This window comes from Entelurus aequoreus, linkage group LG19, assembly GCF_033978785.1.
Source record: "Entelurus aequoreus isolate RoL-2023_Sb linkage group LG19, RoL_Eaeq_v1.1, whole genome shotgun sequence".
Lineage (NCBI taxonomy): Eukaryota > Metazoa > Chordata > Actinopteri > Syngnathiformes > Syngnathidae > Entelurus > Entelurus aequoreus.
The window spans coordinates 33111857-33133119 of NC_084749.1; the positions used below are offsets into that span (position 1 = coordinate 33111857).

The following is a 21263-nucleotide window of genomic DNA, read 5'->3' on the forward strand; positions in this document are numbered from 1 at the left end:
AAGCGCTCCACTGTCTTAGAAAGGGACAATCGAAGGTGTGACCTCCAGCTTGCAGACCTGGCGCAGCAGGTAGGTTTCTCTTTCAAAGAGCTTGTTGAGGTTATGTTTTTAGATCAAAAAATTTAAAAGTTTTTCTCCCGCCAGGTTCGTGTGCTCCTTATTGAGCTCGAGGAGGCCCGGGGAAACCATGTGGTTCTAGATGAGGAGTTGAGCTCAGTAGATGTCAGCAGCACCTCAGAAGTGATCAGTCAACACCTGGTGACTTTCCGAAGTGTGGATGAGTTACAGAAGCAGAATCAGCGTTTACTGGTGGCCCTCAGGGATCTCAGTGAGGCCCAAGAGAAAGAAGAGTTGGAAGACTATGGCAATAAGTATGCTAATACTTTTTTTATTTTATTTTCAAGTGTTATATGATTCTTCTTCATTGTTTTTTCATGTGTCTTGATATTTGACTTGCAAGCCAGTTCAGGGTGTAACCCCACCTCTATCTAGATGGGCTCCAGCATTGTGTTGAAGCTTTTCCTCCAAAAATTACTGTTGATACAAAGCTAATCAAGATTAACGATCACAGGCGCATTGAAGTGGAGAAGAGTTTGGAGAACACGCTGGTTGAGGTGGATTCTCTGAGGGAGCAACGCAGCCAGCAGATAAAGATGACTGAGTCCATCATGAAGCAGAGGGACATGTACCGGGTGCTGTTTGCCCAAGCTACAGGAGTTAGCTTCCCTCAGCAAGGTAACGATCCTCACTGAGTATAAGGGATAGAAAAAAATATTTTCAAAGAGATTGAATATTGTGTGCAGCCCCGTTAAGAATTACATTCAATCTGCATAGCAGTGTTTAAACGGCTGCATGCCTTTCTGTTTAAGGTAAATCACCTGAGGAGTTCACCCTCACGTCCACGCCTCGCCGTTCACCTGCATCCACTCCTACCACGGGACACCCGCTGCACTTGTTTCCATTGCAACCGATTCCGCTGAAGCGTTGGAGGCCAAGGCAGCCTTGAGACAGGTAAACACAGCTAGCGAATGTTAGCATGTCATGTTTTCTCTCCAAATTTAAATGCTACAGAAGTGTTAGCAGGTGTATAGCCTTATTGAAAATCTGTTTGCTTAATTTACTATTTTAAAGTTCAATGCAGTAATGTACACCACAACTCAGTTTAGAACGGTAACCTTGAAGACAACTTTTTGATTGCTTGTTTGTACTGTAAATTTACATGTAAATGAGCTAGTTAATCTTACATACAAGTCGTATATAAATTAAACAAAATTAAGTTGTGTAATAAGGTTGTGCAATATAGACGATATATAATATAAATGATAAACATGTGACCGACAATAGAGCTTTTAATACCTTTATTTCGTGATGATGCAGGTTGACACATAATAGCAGTCTCCCACAAATTTGACCACAACAAGAAAACTAATGCATACTCAAAGCACTGTAGCGTTGTTGCTATTGGCTAACATCCTCCACAGTGAAAAGCCACTCCTCAGTCAATAATAATCGCCTCCATGGCGGCAAATAAACTTTCTACATAATCATCTTTGGAGGACAAGGAATAGCTAAAAATGCTAGACTACACGCCGTAGTAAAACAAGCTGAACGCAAGCTGGACCTTTTGAATGTAAACAAAGATGGGCGGATCAATACAAATATTGACAGTAACCATACCAAGTTTAGTATCAGTATAAGATCGATACCGCAGTGGTTAGATTGATATTTTTTATCCATCCATCCATCTTCTTCCGCTTATCCGAGGTCTGGTCGCGGGGGTAGCAGCCTAAGCAGGGAAGCCCAGACTTCCCTCTTCCCCGTGGCCTCCTACCGGTCGGACGTGCCCTAAACACCTCCCTAGGGAGAGTTCGGGTGGCATCCTGACCAGATGCCCGAACCACCTCATCTGGCTCCTCTCGATGTGGAGGAGCAGCGGCTTTACTTTGAGCTCTCCCCGGATGGCAGAGCTTCTCACCCTATCTCTAAGGGAGAGTCCCGCCACCCGGCGGAGGAAACTCATTTCGGCCGCTTGTACCCGTGATCTTGTCCTTTCGGTCATAACCCAAAGCTCATGACCATAGGTGAGGATGGGAAGGTAGATCGACCGGTAAATTGAGAGCTTTGCCTTCCGGCTCAGCTCCTTCTTCGCCACAACGGATCGATACAGCGTCCGCATTACTGAAGACGCCTTACCGATCCGCCTGTCGATCTCGCGATCCACTCTTCCCTCACTCGTGAACAAGACTCCGAGGTACTTGAACTCCTCCACTTGGGGCAGGGTTTCCTCCGCAACCCGGAGATGGCACTCCACCCTTTTCCGGGCGAGAACCATGGACTCGGACTTGGAGGTGCTGATTCTCATCCCAGTCGCTTCACACTCAGCTGCGAACCAATCCAGTGAGAGCTGAAGATCCTGGCCAGATATTTATATACATAAATTATATTATATATATACATATATTTTTTATATTAAAAAAAAAGTTTTCTTTTAGTTATTGTTTACAAATTCAAAAAATAAGTCCCTAGACACAGGAGGTGTTAAAGGGCAAAAATGTAAGGATTTAAATCAGAGTAGTAGGAAATAATTTAATTATTTAACTGATATTGTTACACCCCCATCCTGTGTTACTGTCTGATTATAATTGTGATAAAAAATTCAATCATTCAATGATCGTGAAAATATTATGAATAATGATACCGCTGTGACTACTTGGTATTGAATCGATACCCAAGTTTTTAGTATCGTCCAAAACTAATTTAAAGTATTAAAACAGAAGAATAAGTGTCTCTTACATTTTAAAAGAGGTGTTGATAGACCCATGTTACAACAGAAAGTAACCAGTTATTACCAGAAACTTATCAAGTAAATTAATAGTAGTTTTGAGAAAATTATATAACCAGAAATTACGCAATATGTTACCGAATATGTCAGTAGCCAAAGTATGACCCTTTGTAACCTGTTTTGAAATTGTTATATTAACATTTACATACCAAATATTATATTGTGAAAATATATATAGTTATGACATTGGGCTGCAATATATATAGTTACCGTATTTTTCGGACTATAAGTCACAGTTTTTTTCATAGTTTGGCCAGGGTTGCGACTTATACTCAGGAGCGACTTATGTGTGAAATTATTAACACATTACTGTAAAATATCAAATAATATTATTTAGCTCATTCACGTAAGAGACTAGACGTATAAGATTTCATTGGATTTAGCGATTAGGAGTGACAGATTGTTTGGCAAACGTATAGCATGTTCTATATGTTATAGTTATTTGAATGACTCTTACCATAATATGTTACGTTAAAATACCAGGCACGTTCTCAGTTGGTTATTAATGCCTCATATAACGTACACTTATTCAGCCTGTTGTTCACTATTCTTTATTTATTTTAAATTGCCTTTCAAATGTCTATTCTTGGTGTTGGATTTTATCAAATAAATTTCCCCAAAAAATGTGACTTATACTCCAGTGCGACTTATATATGTTTTTTTCCTTCTTTATTATGCATTTTCGGCCTGTGCGACTTATACTCCGAAAAATACGGTATATAGATTTCGGGCCATATTGCCCATCCCTATGTTCCACAATACATTATTTGCACAATGCTCCAGGTGGGTGAGTCCTTTTTTAGATTAAATACAACCAACCTTTCATGTGTTTCAGCTTAAGCATTTTAGCTAGATGCTTACTGCAAAAAAATATTGTCAATCGCAACACTGCATGACAGTTGACATGGCAATAAACTACACCTTATTTTAGTGCCACTATATGAATACACTGAAATAAGGATTATACCGAGTACCGCATCCCTACTGTTTACAACTACAGTATCTTGTAACAAACATTTTCACCATGTTTGATCGAGGTAATGTATGTTAACATGACAACTGTCCTTTTGTTCATATATATGATTGTGTTTACCCATGGTGCAATTGTACAGGTAACCAAGGAAACAATATCAGGAAAAAAAAGGTAACATTTTTTTATCCGCAAACAAACAAAAAGAACACAGTGTGTCTGTCTGCAGATACACTTTCACGCAAACGTACACAAACACACACACACACATGGTCACAGTCAATAAAGGCGGATTGTTCCGTGCAAGATTATATCCCATACTGTTTACTATTGTGGTAACTTCTAACAGACATTTCCCCCATGTGTGATCGAGGAAATATGCTAACAGCTGATCACCATGATCAAGCTCAAATTAATCGTAATCAACGATCATGATCATATAATCTCCCAGCCCTTCACTAATATACATTTTGTCTACCTGGTTACTATTGTTTATAACAGCACATGTGTCATTATGGTCTGGAGTTCCAGTACACATCCCATTAGAGCAGTATTTATTACTTAGAATAAATTGTGATGTGAAAATTGGTATTGTTGCTTATTGCAGCTGCAGGAGGTGTTTTCTTCCTATAAGAAAGAGCGAGTAGAGAGCGACAAGGCACTGACCAAGCAAAACGACAAACTTCTGGAGCAGCTATCAGACCTCCGCTCCCAGAATGCCAAGACTGCAACACAGCTGGAGTTCGCTTCCAAGAGGTGTGTTATAACACTGAAAGCAGAACCCTTTCTATTTAACTTAATTCGCTCACAATTTTAGGTATGAGATGCTACAGGACAATGTTGAGGGCTACAGGAAAGAGATTGCCTCCCTCCGAGAGAAAGAGCAAAAGATGACCAGTACGACACAGAAGCATGAGCAAACCATCCATACATTAACTGAGGATCTACGAGCTGCTCAGGAAAAGCTTTCAATGGCAGAGGTATTTGTTTACATAACCTAGAGAAACTACCGTGTATATTTTTTTGATGTCTCACCATTTAACGGTTATTTATTTTACCCCTAAGGGTCTTTCTGAGGGTCTGCGTAAAGAGAGAGACATGCTTAAGCTGGTTGAGGCTAGGTTGAATGAAGAAAAAGAGAAAATCCAGAGCCAGCACCAAAGCCAAAAAATGGTGCTGACCAATCTTCAGGCTATTCAGGTAAACGTGGATTATATCACACACTGGCATCCACGGAGTTCACAATATGAATTATTGTTATGTTTTATGGGCCACGCTTGAGCGCTTATTGTTATGTTTTATAGGCCACGCTTGAGCGCTCAGATACTGACACACGTCAGCGTCTCAACAGTCAGATTGAGAAGCAGGAACAAGAGATTTCACAGCTGCAGAAGAGGTTGGAACAGGAGGTGGAACAGCGGCATTTGCTGAGCAGAAACCAGGAAGTAAGCAATGTTTTTGGTCTCTTGTGTGTCTATTTTAGGCCATGGTTTGTAGGACCTAACAGTTTGACTCTTTTTCCAAATTTCCTCATAGATTGCACAATTCTAAAACCCTACATTGACCTGGGGTCAGAAAGACTATTCATAATACTCAATCTTTTTGATCTGCTAAGATTCAGGTAATAGAAGCAAAGCGGCAACTGGAGACCCAGGTGGCGCTACACCAGAGGACGAAAGATATGTTGAATGCTGCAGAAGTAGAGCTTAACTCCCTCAGAGTGCAACAGGGTTGCAGTGAACCACGTCACATCTTGGGCTCCCCCTCCACGCCCGTAACTAGAGGTTGGAGCAAACAAACACACAGTAGATACTATTATATTGAGCAAGATACACTAGTTATTATTTATTGTGCACAAAGATGACTATTACCACTCTAGTATACACCAACATTCATCCAGTTTACCGACCCAAATAGTCACTTGACTGGCTTTAAACTATCTTGTGATGATTTGTTCCAGTAGTACATGTGATACCAGACCTATAGTATATAGAGTAAACACAGTTGGGTTTTTTTGTTGTTGTTTTTTTTTTTTAACAATTACTGACTTTCTCCTGCTCTCCGGTTTACAAGTTTCAAGTCAAGAGCGTGAAGATCTTCAGAGCCGCTTGCTACAGGCTGAAACAAGGGCAGAGAATCTGGCAGAGAGCGTTAGGACAACCACTTCCAGCATGGAGCAGTACAGAGCCATGGCTCAGAGTCTGGAGGACTCTCTGGAGAAAGAAAAACAGGTGAAGTAAGCTCCAGATCTAAATTTATCTGATATCAGTCCGATACTGGCAAAAAAACATGTATCTGATTTTGTTGGCTTGCATCAAAAATTTCTAAGAGAGCGCTCTGATACAAGCAGTGCCTTTTCCTGTACAGAGCTGGATAGCCAGTTAATTGCTAAATATCTTCCAATAAGCACACAAAGTTTGTCTTTTCTTGTATTTTAGTGAAATCCTTTACAAAAGGTAAGCATGTTAGGCTATGGACTGCACTAATAAGTGTTCTTAATTGAACAATATTGCAGCCTATAACACCTGTGTAAATATAAACAAGTACCGGTACCCAATATTTATAGTTGCATATTACTTACAGATACAAAACCACCAAGGCAGAAAAAAAGCATATTAGAAAGTATCCAGTAATAACCATATCGGCATCAACTTACTGCTTCTTGAGTTTTAAGTTAATTAATATTTGTGGCTGCTAGGTTTCACACAAAAAACATAGCACTCCACATCAACTACAAGACAGCATAAGTCCATTCCAGACAGTTAAGAATAAATGGGTTAGTCTTATTCAAACCTACCGTTGTTCTCTGAGTAATTTCACTTGATCAAACCTTTTCTAACATTCCACACTAAATATACATTCTACACTATAAGATAATAAAAGTTTATGATTTCTGCTAATATTGTATTGAATTAAATAAATGGTAAATGAGTTTATTTATATAGCACTTTACTATACCTGAAACAATTTCCAAACTGCTTTACAATATACAGTACATTCACCTATTCACACACTTATAAATACGATCAATATCCGTATCGGACAATAGTTAATGCTCCAATATCTGTATCGTATCAGAAGTGACAATGATGTATTGGGACACCACTAGTAGCCTTTATGGAAACTGGTACACACATAAGCTGTATACTGTTTATAATGGTTGATAATATATTTTATGTATTATGCACTTTATATTTCTGGAATTTTAAAGTGCTAAAGAGAGAAGAAGTAAGAGACAAATAAAATGTGATTTAATAAAAAATAAGTATTGTATAGCAACATCAATAAAAAAGAACCAACAGAAGACTTTTTTGCAAAAAAAACATTTTTCTTTTAAAAATACAGGTTTTGTTTGTAAGCAGATTTCTAATACAGCAGCAAAAGAAGTTTATGTTTCCCAATAGACCATATTTTCAAATGTTTTTTGTGTAGGTAACCGAGCAGGCCCGTGCATCCATTGAACTTCGCATGAAGGAGGCCGAGGCGCTGCACCGCAGGCTTGAGGAGAAGCTCTTGGATGCAGAAAAAGAAAAACTGAATATCGTAGCGCAAAACATGAAGACCATTGCCTCTTTAAATGAGCAGGTAATCCATTTTATATGTTATATCGGTCTGTGAAAATTTAGCACATAATTCTAAAAATTACATTACTGTTTTTTTTTTTTAATTGCATATTTTTCTCCGTATTAGATGGAGGGTCTTAGAAGGAATCTAAACAGTACCCAGGCGGAACATCAGGTAGCACTGCAGCGTTTATCCGCTGCTGAAGCCCAGCAGCAACAAGCTTTACATGACTGCCAAGAGCAGGTAAAAGGCAACAATAACGTTTATTGGCCTTTAGATTTTTATTAATCATTCAAGAACTTAGATTGTGTTTAATAATGGTACATTTAGAAATTTCTCTCCCATTTCTAAGGCTAAACTAACGGCCGAAGCTCAAGAGAAGTATGAGAAAGAGATGATACTGCACGCAGCAGATGTGAAGGCTCTCCAGGATGCTAAGACTCAAGTCCTGCAGGCCTCTGAGCTTAGACATCAACTGGAGGAAAGATTCCAACGAGTTAATGCTGAGCTAATAGAGGCTAGGATCTCCTGGGGGGAGCAGGAAAAGATCCTCAAGGTAATTCGACCAAACTGGATTAGATGAGTAATGAAATTGATGTCTTAAAATTGTGTTCTATTCTGTGATCTCCAAGGAGGAGATGTCCAAGATAGAGAGCAGGTATGAAGAGTTGCAGAAGCAGAACACCCTCCTGCACGAGCAAATCCAGGCAATGAGTAGCAAGATGGCTGAAAATTTGCATCGTGGTGCAAATGTCAGTCCTCTGAACATCTCCCTGTCTGAAGAAGGCAAATCTCAAGACCAAGTCCTTGAGATTCTTAGGTAGGAACTATATTACACAGCTAAACTAATTCTGCACAGATAAGGGAATGAGAAGGACCGTAGCTTTTATTTGATGGAGACAACATGGTAGAGTACCTTTAAATGACATGAAAGTAAAAAAGACACACAGTACTTGCAAACATTTCCCCATTGTGTCACAGGTTTGTGCGTCGTGAAAAGGAGATTGCAGAATCGCGTTATGAGTTTGCACAAGGGGAGAGTTTGCGTTACCGTGTAAGGGTTGCACACTTGGAGCAAGAAGTAAAAGAACTGCAGGACAGCTTAAGTGCTGCTCAAGAAAAGATGCAGGTATGTTTCTATTCTCCTGATTCCTACTGTTACTAATAACTATTGTTTGCCGCACTGTCAAAAAGAATACTTAAAAAATCGGTGAAAGAAAGGTGTTTTTCTCCATTAAACGTTTTGTTGGTCTATCTATACGGTAACAGTCAACATTTTTACACCCTTTCTCATTCAATTATATAAGAGCGTGTGTCAAACAACATTTTGTGGTGTGAATATTTACTTTTGTGAATTAGTAAAATAAGCTAATATTAGGGATGTGCAGATCGATCGCACATCGAAAAAGTAGGTGATCGCAATTGCTAATTAAGGCCTTTTAATGCAGATCCCTCTCCAGCTGAAACTGTATTTATTTTTAATTAAGTGTCTCCATTAGGGCTGCAACAACTAATCGATTAAAATCGATTATAAAAATAGTTGGCGATTAATTTAGTCATCGATTCGTTGGATCTATGCTATGCGCATGCGCAGAGGCTACTTTTTTATTTTTTATAAACCTTTATTTATAAACTGCAACATTTACAAACAGCTGAGAAACAATAATCAAAATAAGTATGGTGCCAGTATGCTGTTTTTTTCAATAAAATACTGGACAGGATAGAAATGTAGTTTGTCTCTTTTATCCGATTATTAATCGATTAATCGAAGTAATAATTGACAGATTAATCGATGATCAAAGTAGTTGTTAGTTGCAGCCCTAGTCTCCATACACAGTGCGGAGCCGCTCCTTTAAGCTTAAAATAATCACCTCCGTTACAAAGCTAAGCGTGTTACACACTGGTAGCAAGCCAGTAGCAGGCATGGTAATAGCTAAGCTAACTTTAGACAACAACGAGAAATAATTGCTTAGTAAAGTCGAAGTGTAGATGGAACCACATTGCAGGGGAAAGTAAGCAGCAAGAAATTAATAAGAGTCTAGAGCAGACCTGGGCATTCTGCGGCCCGGGGGCCGCATCCGGCCCTTTGTGCGTCCCTGTCCGGCCCGCGTGAGGCCAATTATAAATTACAAAATACATTTTAAAAAGTATCTATGTCGAGTGTGCAATACAACGGTGCTGCTTTTGTTTTGAAAATCGTTATTTGTATTACTTCCGTGTGGACGTGTGCGTGATTGTGAGTGAATGTGAACAGCTGCAATCATTAATTACAAAATAAAGTTGAAAAAACATCTATGTCGTGCGCGCAATACAACTGTGCTGCTTTTATTTTGAAAAGTATTATTCATGGGCGTGTGTCCGTGTGTAACCTGCGAGTGAAGGTGCACATGCAGCGACAAGTGATGCACGCTTTACACCCGAGACGCTAAAAAGAGAAAAGTTGATGAAGAATGGCGTGTTTCCAACAAGACATTGACTGCAAAGCAACGTTCCCTATAAGGTGCGTGCCTGCGCAATTGCGCACTGCTCAAGCGTCTGCTGCGCGCAGCAAATATATGCCGCGCACCAAATCAAATCCCATCTGAATTCTAAACAAAATAAACATATTTATTCTATGTAATTTTGCAATGCAACTCTGAGTGACAGTGACAACAAGCGGCCCTAACGGTGTTCGTCAACACCGTTCAATTGAACACCGTTCAATTATTGTAACGTCTATCGAGATGCTTCGAGGACAGGAATTATATCGATCACTTTATTGAGCAAAACTGTTTATATTCGGACATAACCACACCAAAAACATGAGTAAAACACTTCTATATCGAAAAACTAGTAATTTTCTGTCGTACAAACCAGGCCAAAACCAACTTGTCATCTGTCACCAACACGCATAGCACTAAACCACTGGTGCGTTTATGGCCACACAAAAAGTCGGACAACTCAAACACCACACAAAGTTACACTATGACTCCTCAGTCATACGTGTGCTTATTTTACTGTCATTTATTATTAATGTTAATTTATTTATATTAGTCATGGAATGCTGTTACACACACTATGTTGAAGTATTACTATTATTATTAATTATTATTATTATTATTATTTATCTTACGGTATATATAAAAAAAAATATTGAGCAAAATTTAATTGAAATATTGTCAATGTGGCCCTCCAGCAGTGCTCGGGTTGCTCATGCGGCCCCCGGTAAAAATGAATTGCCCACCCCTGGTCTAGAGAGAGAGTAAAATAACTGTTAGTGTGTCAGCATTGTTACAGTCAGTACATGACACGTAAGAGAAGGGCAGATCGACAAATTATTTGGTGGTGTTGATACAAAAGTGGTATCAGTATATGACAAATACTAGAGATTACTTAGATATTTTTATTTTTTGAAAATAATTTTTTTAGTTTTTTTTGTTTTGTTTTTGTTTGTATGTTTACAAACTCACTTAACAAATTCCCTGGACACAGGAGGACTTTGAGGGCTAAAACTAAAGGATTTAATTGAGTAGTAGATGGTAACTTTTGTTTAGTTGTCGGGTATTATTGCTCTAACACGTAGTTAAAGAGAATACGTTTTTCTAATTACTTAAGTATTGTGTTAATATTGTTACACTCTCAATAGCCCTCACCATAAACAAATTGACAAATTTAGGGACAAGCCGTAGAAAATGGATGGATACAGTTAATACATGTGATCGGTATTGGCCGAGCTCACTCATGGAAGATCGGAATTGGCAGTATAAAACCCTGTTTGGAACATTTCTAAATATAATATCTGAGATTAAACGGAACAATATTGTTCGACCCAACTCTCTCGTGTGTCAGGTGACTGCAAAGACCTTGGCCCAGCATGATGAGCTGATGAAAAAAACAGAAACTATGAGCATCCTAATGGAGACAAACAAGATGCTTCGAGAGGAAAAAGAAAAATTGGAGCAGGAACTGCAGCAAATCCAAGCTAAGGTATATTTTCTGTTTCTATAATTGTACGGTGTTTGTATGGTATTCTTTGTTCCAACAATATTCATATGGTTCAGTTAGAAGTGAAAGTTGACAAGATACACTGACTCTATCAATCCTTTGGAGGAACTGTATTTTAGTTGACTTCTAAAGCTGCATTTCAGAAATTTTCTTCACAATATAGCTTTTACACAGTCTGTGTGGCTGGTAGTTTCTCTAGAATATACCATTTATTTTTCAGGTCCAAAAATTGGAGTTAGACGTTTTGCCACTGCGACGGGCAAACACTGAGCTAAGTGAGAAAAGTGGCATGCTGCAAATGGAAAAAAAATTATTGGACGAGGAGATCAAGCGCTGGAAGGCTCGGTCACAGGTCAGTGACACACCTGAATAATCTGTGGTCCACAAATTGTCTCACTTGATGCTACCTTAGTCCCATAATTGTCTAGTTTGCTGTACATGTAGTCATGTACGGTGGCCTGGAAGTGCAAAACACTTATTACATTTCATGAAACAAATTACAATTACAGAAAATGAATTAAGAAAAGACAAAACATAACTCCTCAGTGTTGGCGCTAGGAATCTTCAAAATGGGGTCCCAGGGACCCCATCAAGTCATAAAAATGGGGTCCCACAGTAAATTATTGGGGTCTCACTTTGTTGTAACCGTTTTGAAAACAAATGATCAATGTATGCATTATCCTGTTATATCTCACATTCTATATTGTGTTTTGGAAAAAAGTTGTCAAACGTTACATAATTCATCAAAAAAATAATACAAAAGAAAACAAATATTTCTGCATATGTAAATGTATTCAGTTATAAACATTCATTCACTTTCTTCTTTCCTTCATGGATCTAAACTTTACCGCTGCCGGTATTTTTTTCTATATTTTTATTTAATAAGTTGTAGGTGTATTTATTTCAGTTTTTTGCTTCGGTCATGAAATTATGATTATCAAGTGCCAGGGCATACATGCATATGACACATTTAAATTATTATTCTCACCTGTATGTAGATCAACAGTCATTTAAAAACCGCCACATCTCCACTTTAATCGCAAATCATGCCTATAAACTTAGAATTTCGCAAGTTAGGTTCAATGTCATTTAATACAGTGGCACTCAATGCCTCTAGCATTTCATCTCTGGCTTTGTGATTGCCGTAAACTACCGGTTTGCTGGTACCACTGGACTTTTGCAGCTCAATCAGGCTTGGGAACTTTGACAAGGGGAGGTGCTCTTTGGCCAAGTAATACACAGTCCGCAGCTGGCTAATAACACTGTCATTAATTGCCTCCTCTTCTCTTCTCAGAGCGCCAAAAAAGCTTGTTGACTGCTTCCCAGCCAATTCGGCGAACTTGTGAACTGATTGTTGTGGAAATTGTGTGTGTGTGTGCGTGCGTGCGCGTGTGTGTGTGTGTGTGTGTGTGTGTGTGTGTGTGTGTGTGTGTGTGTGTGTGTGTGTGTGTGTGTGTGTGTGTGTGTGTGTGTGTGTGTGTGCGCGCGCGCTCCTTTAAGAATGGCAGTATGTGGGCATAGTGGATGTCCGGTTGGCTTTGTGGAGAACATAAAGAGTTGTAACGAATCGACGGCCTCGGCATTCCGACCTAAGAGCGGAACTGTAGGGACCCACTGCCGGGTAATGTGTAGGGTGTTACCCCCGACAATATATTGGCCCTGGAGGGAACGTCACGTTTCCCGACAAGCAGGAAAAGTGTAACATGATGTTTTTTGGTGCCTGGTGAGGCTGGATCTTTGAAAATCAGTGCACTCGGTCGTAAAGGTGTTATTTTTCTTAGCCCGTTTACATGGCGTGCAAAACATCTTTCCATCTTCATAAGTGAGCCGTTTGCTGAAAAGTGGCTCCTGAAGCCACTTTTCATTGAAGCTTCGCTTCTTGGTTTTATTGCTCGCCATGACGAAAACAATAACACGTGGGAATCCTAATACCGGAAATGCAGTATTTGTGATTGATAAAACTTTCTACGAATCAAAATTCAAGAAATTGTACCAGAAAGGTCATTACTTTGAAGTCAAACCAATAAAAATGCAATAAACAGGGATGACAATGTGACCCGACAAATATAAAACAATGGCGGAAAGCGATAATCGATTAAAAAAACAAGCAAACCGGAGTTTTGACCCGGAGAAGGCAGGGTTGGGGGGAAAAAAAAATCCACGTGCCAGGGACATGCGGACTTCCGGAAATGCACGTCCTTTCTGATTTCAATGCGTAAAAAGACACAAAAAGTGCGTTAACGCCAACAGTGACTCCTGTTAGGCAAACTATCGAAAGTAAGTTTTGAGTTTTGGCCCCATGTGCAATTAATTTTGATTACCCGTCCCTCGCTTAATGCGGACAGTGTGGAAAATCGGTATGCCTCTGTTCCCACCAAATGTCCCATACAAAAAAAAAGATTTACTAATACGCACCCCTCATATTTAAACAGTGCATTAGGCTAGAAGAACATGTCCTCGTGCAAAGAGTAACTGTTGCGTTTAGTACTTGAAAACTAATAATACTACTTACTGGAAGAGAGAAATGCTTTGCTTTTTAGTAGATCCTAGGGACGTGACAGTGTTGTAAACACCGCGGTATTCCAGTTTCAAAATTCTCACAATATTGCCGCTACGGTAAATGAGAACTGGGAGTACACTCCAGTCCACTCCACTGTAGTTTTTTTCTGACACTATTGAGTGAGCCATTCTGAGAAGCAAACCGCATTTCCCATTATCTCTTGTGCAGCGCAGCTCAGTAAAAGACTGCAGGAAACAAGCGGAGCAGAGCGGAAAGCTCAAGCTGGTGGCTCCACCACAAAGTTAAAATCGGACATTTAAACACATTTTAGTTTCTCAGTCGAGGACAATAAAGAGGAGAAAACGTGACGGACATGCAAATTACAGTTTGCAGATTTTACTAGACCGCTATCGTCTACAAGTTTGGAAATACAACCAACCAAGATGTAAGTCAGGCCAAACATCAATTTGTGAGGTATTTCAAACAAGTTTTCCTCATGGTAGCATGTTTACAATAGTCAGTTTAAAGACACTCAACTGAAAGTTTTTTACGTTTGCTTGTTACTTGAAACACTGGTCTTTCACTGTTCTTTGCACTCTGAAAATACCTCTTGGTAGTAATAAATAGGATTACAACATTTGAGCATTAGGTTTGTGTTTATTTACAGTTATTTATAGTGATTATCCTTAACATAAGTAGCCCCTAATTTTTTCCACTAAGGCATTTTTCCAAGCCATCTTTTTTTTTTTGTCACACTGCAATAATATCGTACAATGGCCTTAATACCGTGAGATTTTGATACCTTTACATCCTTAGTAGATACATTTTGCTACTATTACTATTGCCGTACCATTATTCATTGTTTTGTATTTTTCCAGTATTTGGTTAACCAACAGAAAGATTCAGAACCGGAGAAGCGTCTACATTCTGAGGAGGCACACCTTAAACGTATCCAGCAGCTCACTGAAGAGAACAGCAAGATCAAAGCAGAGGTTACTAGGTGAGTAAATTATACAATTGATGCTTGTACACATCTATTTAAAGGGCTCATATTATTATTTAGTTTTCTACATTTTAAACATTTCCTTGTGATCTACAACATGTAATGGTGGTTCTTTGGTCCAAATTTTGCATATATTTTGTTTTACTATGTTAAGGCCGCTTTCTGGGTGTCTCTTCAGAATGCACCATTTTGTGTGCGTTTTAAATACGTGCTTAAGCCCTCTTCAAGGACAAGCCTCATTTGACTGCGTCTCCACTTAGTCAGCCATTTTGTAGTTTTTATATCGAATCTACTGACCAATATAAGTTAGAACTATACTCTACTTTTTATTAGAAATGGCAGCATGGAACATTTTAGCATGCATGTACGAGCCGGTCTTCACCACAACAAGAAGATAGAGAAAAAGAAGGAACTTATTGACTACAACTGGATAAAAATGGCAGACACGCGCATAACTCTTCGATTAAACCTCTACCATACATGGAGATATCTGCTGATGTAACTACCAACAGCTAAGAAAATTTGTTTTTTAATATGATCTCTTTAACTTCCACAAATTCGCAATTACAATTTAATCCTTAATATCTGAGTTATTGTGTAGAAATACGGAAAAATAACTACAAACGTATGCTTCAATTACTGTTACAAAAAAGGTCAGTTAGAATAATACATAATGTTCGCGACTGAAAACATTCAAACCCTTTATTTATTGAACCAAAAATATTGAAATTCAATATGTTGGTACATTTGCAATTTGCTAAAATTTTGCCCAATGCAAACTAACCTATTATTATTATTATTATTATAACCTATAACAATTCTTCTTAACAAAAGAGGAGAAATATAACCTTAGGGAAAAATCAAACTTAAAACATGTATATGCAAGTACAACACTTAAGCTTTTAGCATATCTTATCCATCCATCCATTTTATCTACCGCTTGCCCTGTTCGGGGTCACGGGGGGTGCTGGAGCCTATCCCAGCTGCATTCGGGCAGAAGGTGTGTACACCCTGGACAAGTCACCACCTCATCGCAGAGACCACACAGACAACATTCACACTCAATGTGAAATTAAATCATGGAATGGATTAAGCAAAGAAGTCAATGTACTAATATGATCTGGTAAACCAAACAACAAATTCAAAAGTGTTTACAAAGTACAAAGAAGAAATATCCTGATAAACATCCTGAACTTTCCTGAAAATTAGATAATCTTATTAATCTCATTAATTTAATCAAAATTTACTTAACTGTTTATTTATGATAACTGTTGTATTTAATATTCATTGATTTAAATTGTGTTGCAAATTGAGAACAGGAAGTGAACAAATGTGTTAATAATTGCTATGAAGTGAAAACGGAGTAAGCTCCTTTCTCTTATTTAGGAGAAAAGAGCTTAAGGAGCTCCGCTTCTTCCTAATCCTTATCGGACATGTATTGAGAAAATGGCAATATTGTGATGTATCATAATTGTAACTGTATGCATGTTCGAAATAAACTTAAAAAACAATTCAACTTTTGGCTGTTGTAACTCTAATCAATGAAGTCATTAAATATGTGCTTAATTTCCTAATTTGTTCCAATGTCTCAACATCTTTTTAGGGCCAGCAATCTCACAACGTCCCAGCAAAGCCAAATTCAAAACCTGCTTGACGGTTTAAATAAGTTAACTGATGAGAGAAATTTGCTGAAAGAGGACATAGCAAAAAAGACTGTAGAAATCCAGGAGAAGATAAAGAATTGTACCCAAGTCAGGAAGATTGCGCGCCGCTACAGGACACAATATGAAGAGCTCAAAGTACAACATGACAGGGTGAGCGGTCTAAAGACTAAGTAACACAGTCCACCACTTATATTCTCAGATCACAATTTAACTTTCTTGTTGCACTGCTTAAAGGTGGTAGCTGAGGCTGCGGGCCCATCCAAAGAAGAGGAGACTCGTCAAGCATCAGTTCAGGAACTGCAAGGCCTTAGAGACTCTCTGAGCCAAGCTGACACCAGGATTAAAGACCTGGAGGGACAACTAGAGAACATCAATCGGGTCAGTCGTCCAACATGTTCTTTCTCACTTTGACAGATTGTATTTCACAGGGACAAACCAGACAGATACTAGGACATATTGATAACGGTCCAATATCAGCAAAAAAAAGTATCTGATTATATCAGCTCACATCTAAAGGCTCCAATATAAACGCCGATGCAAGCAGTCCTGTAGTGTGTTTACTTGTGCAAAGCTCAACAGTAGGTTAACATCTAATTGTCCTCAATGAACACAGAAGTTTGGTCTGTCCTTGTATTTTAATCAACTCATTTACAAAAGGTAAAAATGGTAGGTTATATGCTACTAAGAGCTAACAGATACACAACAGTTAAGCACACAAACTAGACATACTGTATATAGTAAGTGTCCCTAAGTGAACTATATTTCAATCTAAACCACCACATTTGTCAATATGAACAAGTATCAAATAATTAGAGTTGAATATTACTTACAAGCTGTCCAAGTCAGAAATGTATTTGAAAGTATCCAGTAACAAACGCCTCAACTTCCTGTGTCATGACTTCAGTCATCATCATTTTCTTTCTATTCCTTTCACGTACAGTTGACACTTTCATTGTTTTTTGTTACTTAGACATTTCCATGATCAGAAAGGAGCAGATGGAAGAATAATATAACTTTATAAGGAGTTTATTTTAGTCAAATCTGTCAAAGAATGTTTTTTCATACCTACCATTGTTGATTGGCAACACTAAATTGGCCCTAGTGTGTGAATGTGAGTGTGAATGTTGTTCTGAGTAATTTCACTCGATCAAACCTTTTATAACATTCCACACTACAAAACAACATGAGTATATACTGCATATATTCTATCGTATTATTGAACAACCCTAGCGGATACTACGCACTTATAATGTGCCTATGCCACAGATTAGAACTGTTTTGCTTGAATCAAAAGGATACAGTCAATGTATATTGATCTATGCAGTGCTCACTTCTCACGTAATCAATCATGTTGCTATGTTATCGCATATTTCTCCCAAACCTGTCAACTGTAAACACACCTTAAAGACTGCACTATGTGCAGATCTAGTGAATTTCAATAAAATTATTTCAGAAAACTATTCCAGTTAATCTCACATTTGCAGCTATGTGAAACCAGTGACTGCAAACTATAATATTATTGGTGTTGTCTAATTTTGTCTTTACAAAGGCAATAATGCTCAGTAAAGACTGATGGCAGGGATCTTCCGATCTGGGTTTTATGCTTTTGATTCCGATACCGATCTTCCATGAGTGAGATTGGTTGATATCAATGCTGACACTTAGCACATGTATTAACAGTACATTTCTAAATTTTTTATGACAATTACTATTAACAATTTAGCAATATCTACACATTATATAAAGTACTTCATTGTTGTCTTTTATTACACACAATTGTTTGAGCAAAACAAAATCAATAGTACACAATAACCAAACAAGAGCAAAAACTACTATCTACTTATTAATCGTTTAAATCCTTGGATTGAATGGTTTTGAGATAATAATAAAAATATCAACCTAATCACTCGAGTATTGATCATATACTGATATTACCTTGGTATCAACACCACATATTTATGGTGATCCACCCTCTTAAAACTTGTCGCGTACTGACTGCGACGATGCTGACACACTAACAGTTGTTGTTATATTATCCTCTCTCTATACTCTTCGTAATCTGTTTGTTCATTTCCTGTGAAAAACTGCTTTCTGCTGGAATGTGGTGTTATCAACACTTCTTAAACCTTACTCAGCACTTACTTCTTGGTGTTGTTTAAAGCAATTTTACCGGTTAGCTTAGCTATTAGCATGTTTGCTCGTGGCTTGCTCTCGAGTGTGTAACATGTTTATTTTCCAGTGATAATCATTTTTTATAATGATACTTAAGATCCTAAGCAATGCCGTTTATTTGCCATAATGGAAGCTATTATTATACACTTAAGGGAGCGGCTCCACACGGTTTATGGAGACATATAAATAGCTTCTAGCTTGTCAGCCAGGTACTAGGCATTTGTGATAAGCATTAAAAGGCATTAATTGGCGATGGCGATCCCATACTTTTCACAAAAAAACGGCCCCACCAGCACATCACTAACTGATAGTATGACGGTTTGGACAAGCTACAATATTGGGGAACTGTACTAGGCAACTTTATGTACTAACGCTCAACTTATACAAAGGAAGCAAAACAGGTGGCTGGCACTATTGACTTATGGCCAACTAGTAATGGAGCTTGTGTAGTGGACAAAACAATGTACCGTATTTTTCGGAGTATAAGTCGCTCCGGAGTATAAGTCGCACCGGCCGAAAATGCATAATAAAGAAGGAAAAAAACATATAAGTCGCACTGGAGTATAAGTCGCATTTTTTGGGGAAATGTATTTGATAAAACCCAACACCAAGAATAGACATTTGAAAGGCAATTTAAAATAAATAAAAAATAGTGAACAACAGGCTGAATAAGTGTACGTTATATGACGCATAAATAACCAACTGAGAACGTGCCTGGTATGTTAACGTAACATATTATGGTAAGAGTCATTCAAATAACTATAACATATAGAAGATGCTATACATTTACCAAACAATCTGTCACTTCTAATCGCTAAATCCCATGAAATCTTATACGTCTAGTCTCTTACGTGAATGAGCTAAATAATATTATTTGATATTTTACGGTAATGTGTTAATAATTTTACACATAAGTCGCTCCTGAGTATAAGTCGCACCCCCGGCCAAGCTGTGAAAAAAACTGCGACTTATTGTCCGAAAAATACGGTATGGACAATTCTTAACCATTTATGTCGAAGTATTTGTGTTACTTCAAGATGTAATTTTACCATGCAGCGTGTGATTTATATTTAGCAACTATTTGAGGGAGATAAACATTCTTGATATCGAAAGACAGGGAGATATTTGGGATGTTGTACAAATGCAGTGCATCATACAGCGCAGGGGTTTTCAAAGTGAAACCTACCATCTACCCTAAAATGCAGTTGGAAACTGTGCCTTAAGCCCACCAGATGGCAACAAAGACCCGTAGATGACTTATAGTGTAGTTTAAGTTGTATCGACTGTTATACCGTCTACTTACCAGTAAAGCATGTGGATAGGCCAAAACAGATAAAAAATGTAAGGAAACAATATTGGTTTAAAAATAAAAAAGCTCTGAAGTTTTGGTAAAATGTTGGGACTTGTTAGATGGAGACCAACAATGCCAGCCTTTTAAAAGAACTGATACTGAGAGATGTTTCTACCCTCTCATGGAAGTACTATTATCTCTGCAAAGACTACATACATTTCCGAAGATTCGGCCCAGTCGGTGTACACTACCGTTCAAAAGTTTGGGGTCACCCAAACAATTTTGTGGAATATCCTTCATTTATAAGAACAAGAATAGACTGTCGAGTTTCAGATGAAAGTTCTCTTTTTCTGGCCATTTTGAGCGTTTAATTGACCCCACAAATGTGATGCTCCAGAAACTCAATCTGCTCAAAGGAAGGTCAGTTTTGTAGCTTCTGTAATGAGCTAAACTGTTTTCAGATGTGTGAACATGATTGCACAAGGGTTTTCTAATCATCAATTAGCCTTCTGAGCCAATGAGCAAACACATTGTACCATTAGAACACTGGAGTGATAGTTTCTGGAAATGGGCCTCTATACACCTATGTAGATATTGCACCAAAAACCAGACATTTGCAACTAGAATAGTCATTTACCACATTAGCAATGTATGGAGTGTATTTCTTTAAAGTTAAGACTAGTTTAAAGTTATCTTCATTGAAAAGTACAGTGCTTTTCCTTAAAAAATAAGGACATTTCAATGTGACCCCAAACTTTTGAACGGTAGTGTATATGTAAGACGAACGGGAAAAATATGTAGTTATATATGCACTTTGTCTTCTTGGCCTGTTACAGGTGGTTGCAGAGCGTGAAACAGAGGTGCACAATGTACAGGAACAGTCATCCAGGCTGCAGACAGAGCTGAACAGACTGAGGCAAGAGCTGCAGGACAAATCTTCTCAGGAGGACATCCTGAGAAAGCAGATGACCGACAAAGAGGAGAAGACCAAGAAGGCTTTGGTTCTTGCCAAACAAAAGATCAGCCAGATCACAAGTAAGATGGTATTCCTTCCAGTACCTTCAGTGATGATGGTTATTATAATTTGTAGGATGTTTTTTTTTTTACAAAACACCAAGTGAAGAAATTATTGTTAAAAAAAAATGTGCGCATGTGTGTTTTAACTCTTATTTGTATTGTCCATTAGCAACATGGAAAATAATGTAAAATGAGCATCAAATTTCAAGACATCAAAACAAACACAGTACTCTAAAATAAGACACTAGAAATACAG

General features: G+C 38.2%; 1 pseudogene; it reads left to right on the forward strand.

The window, feature by feature from the left end:
- LOC133634955 (nucleoprotein TPR-like) overlaps positions 1 to 21263 on the forward strand; it is a 45253-nt pseudogene that overhangs the window by 1770 nt on the left and 22220 nt on the right.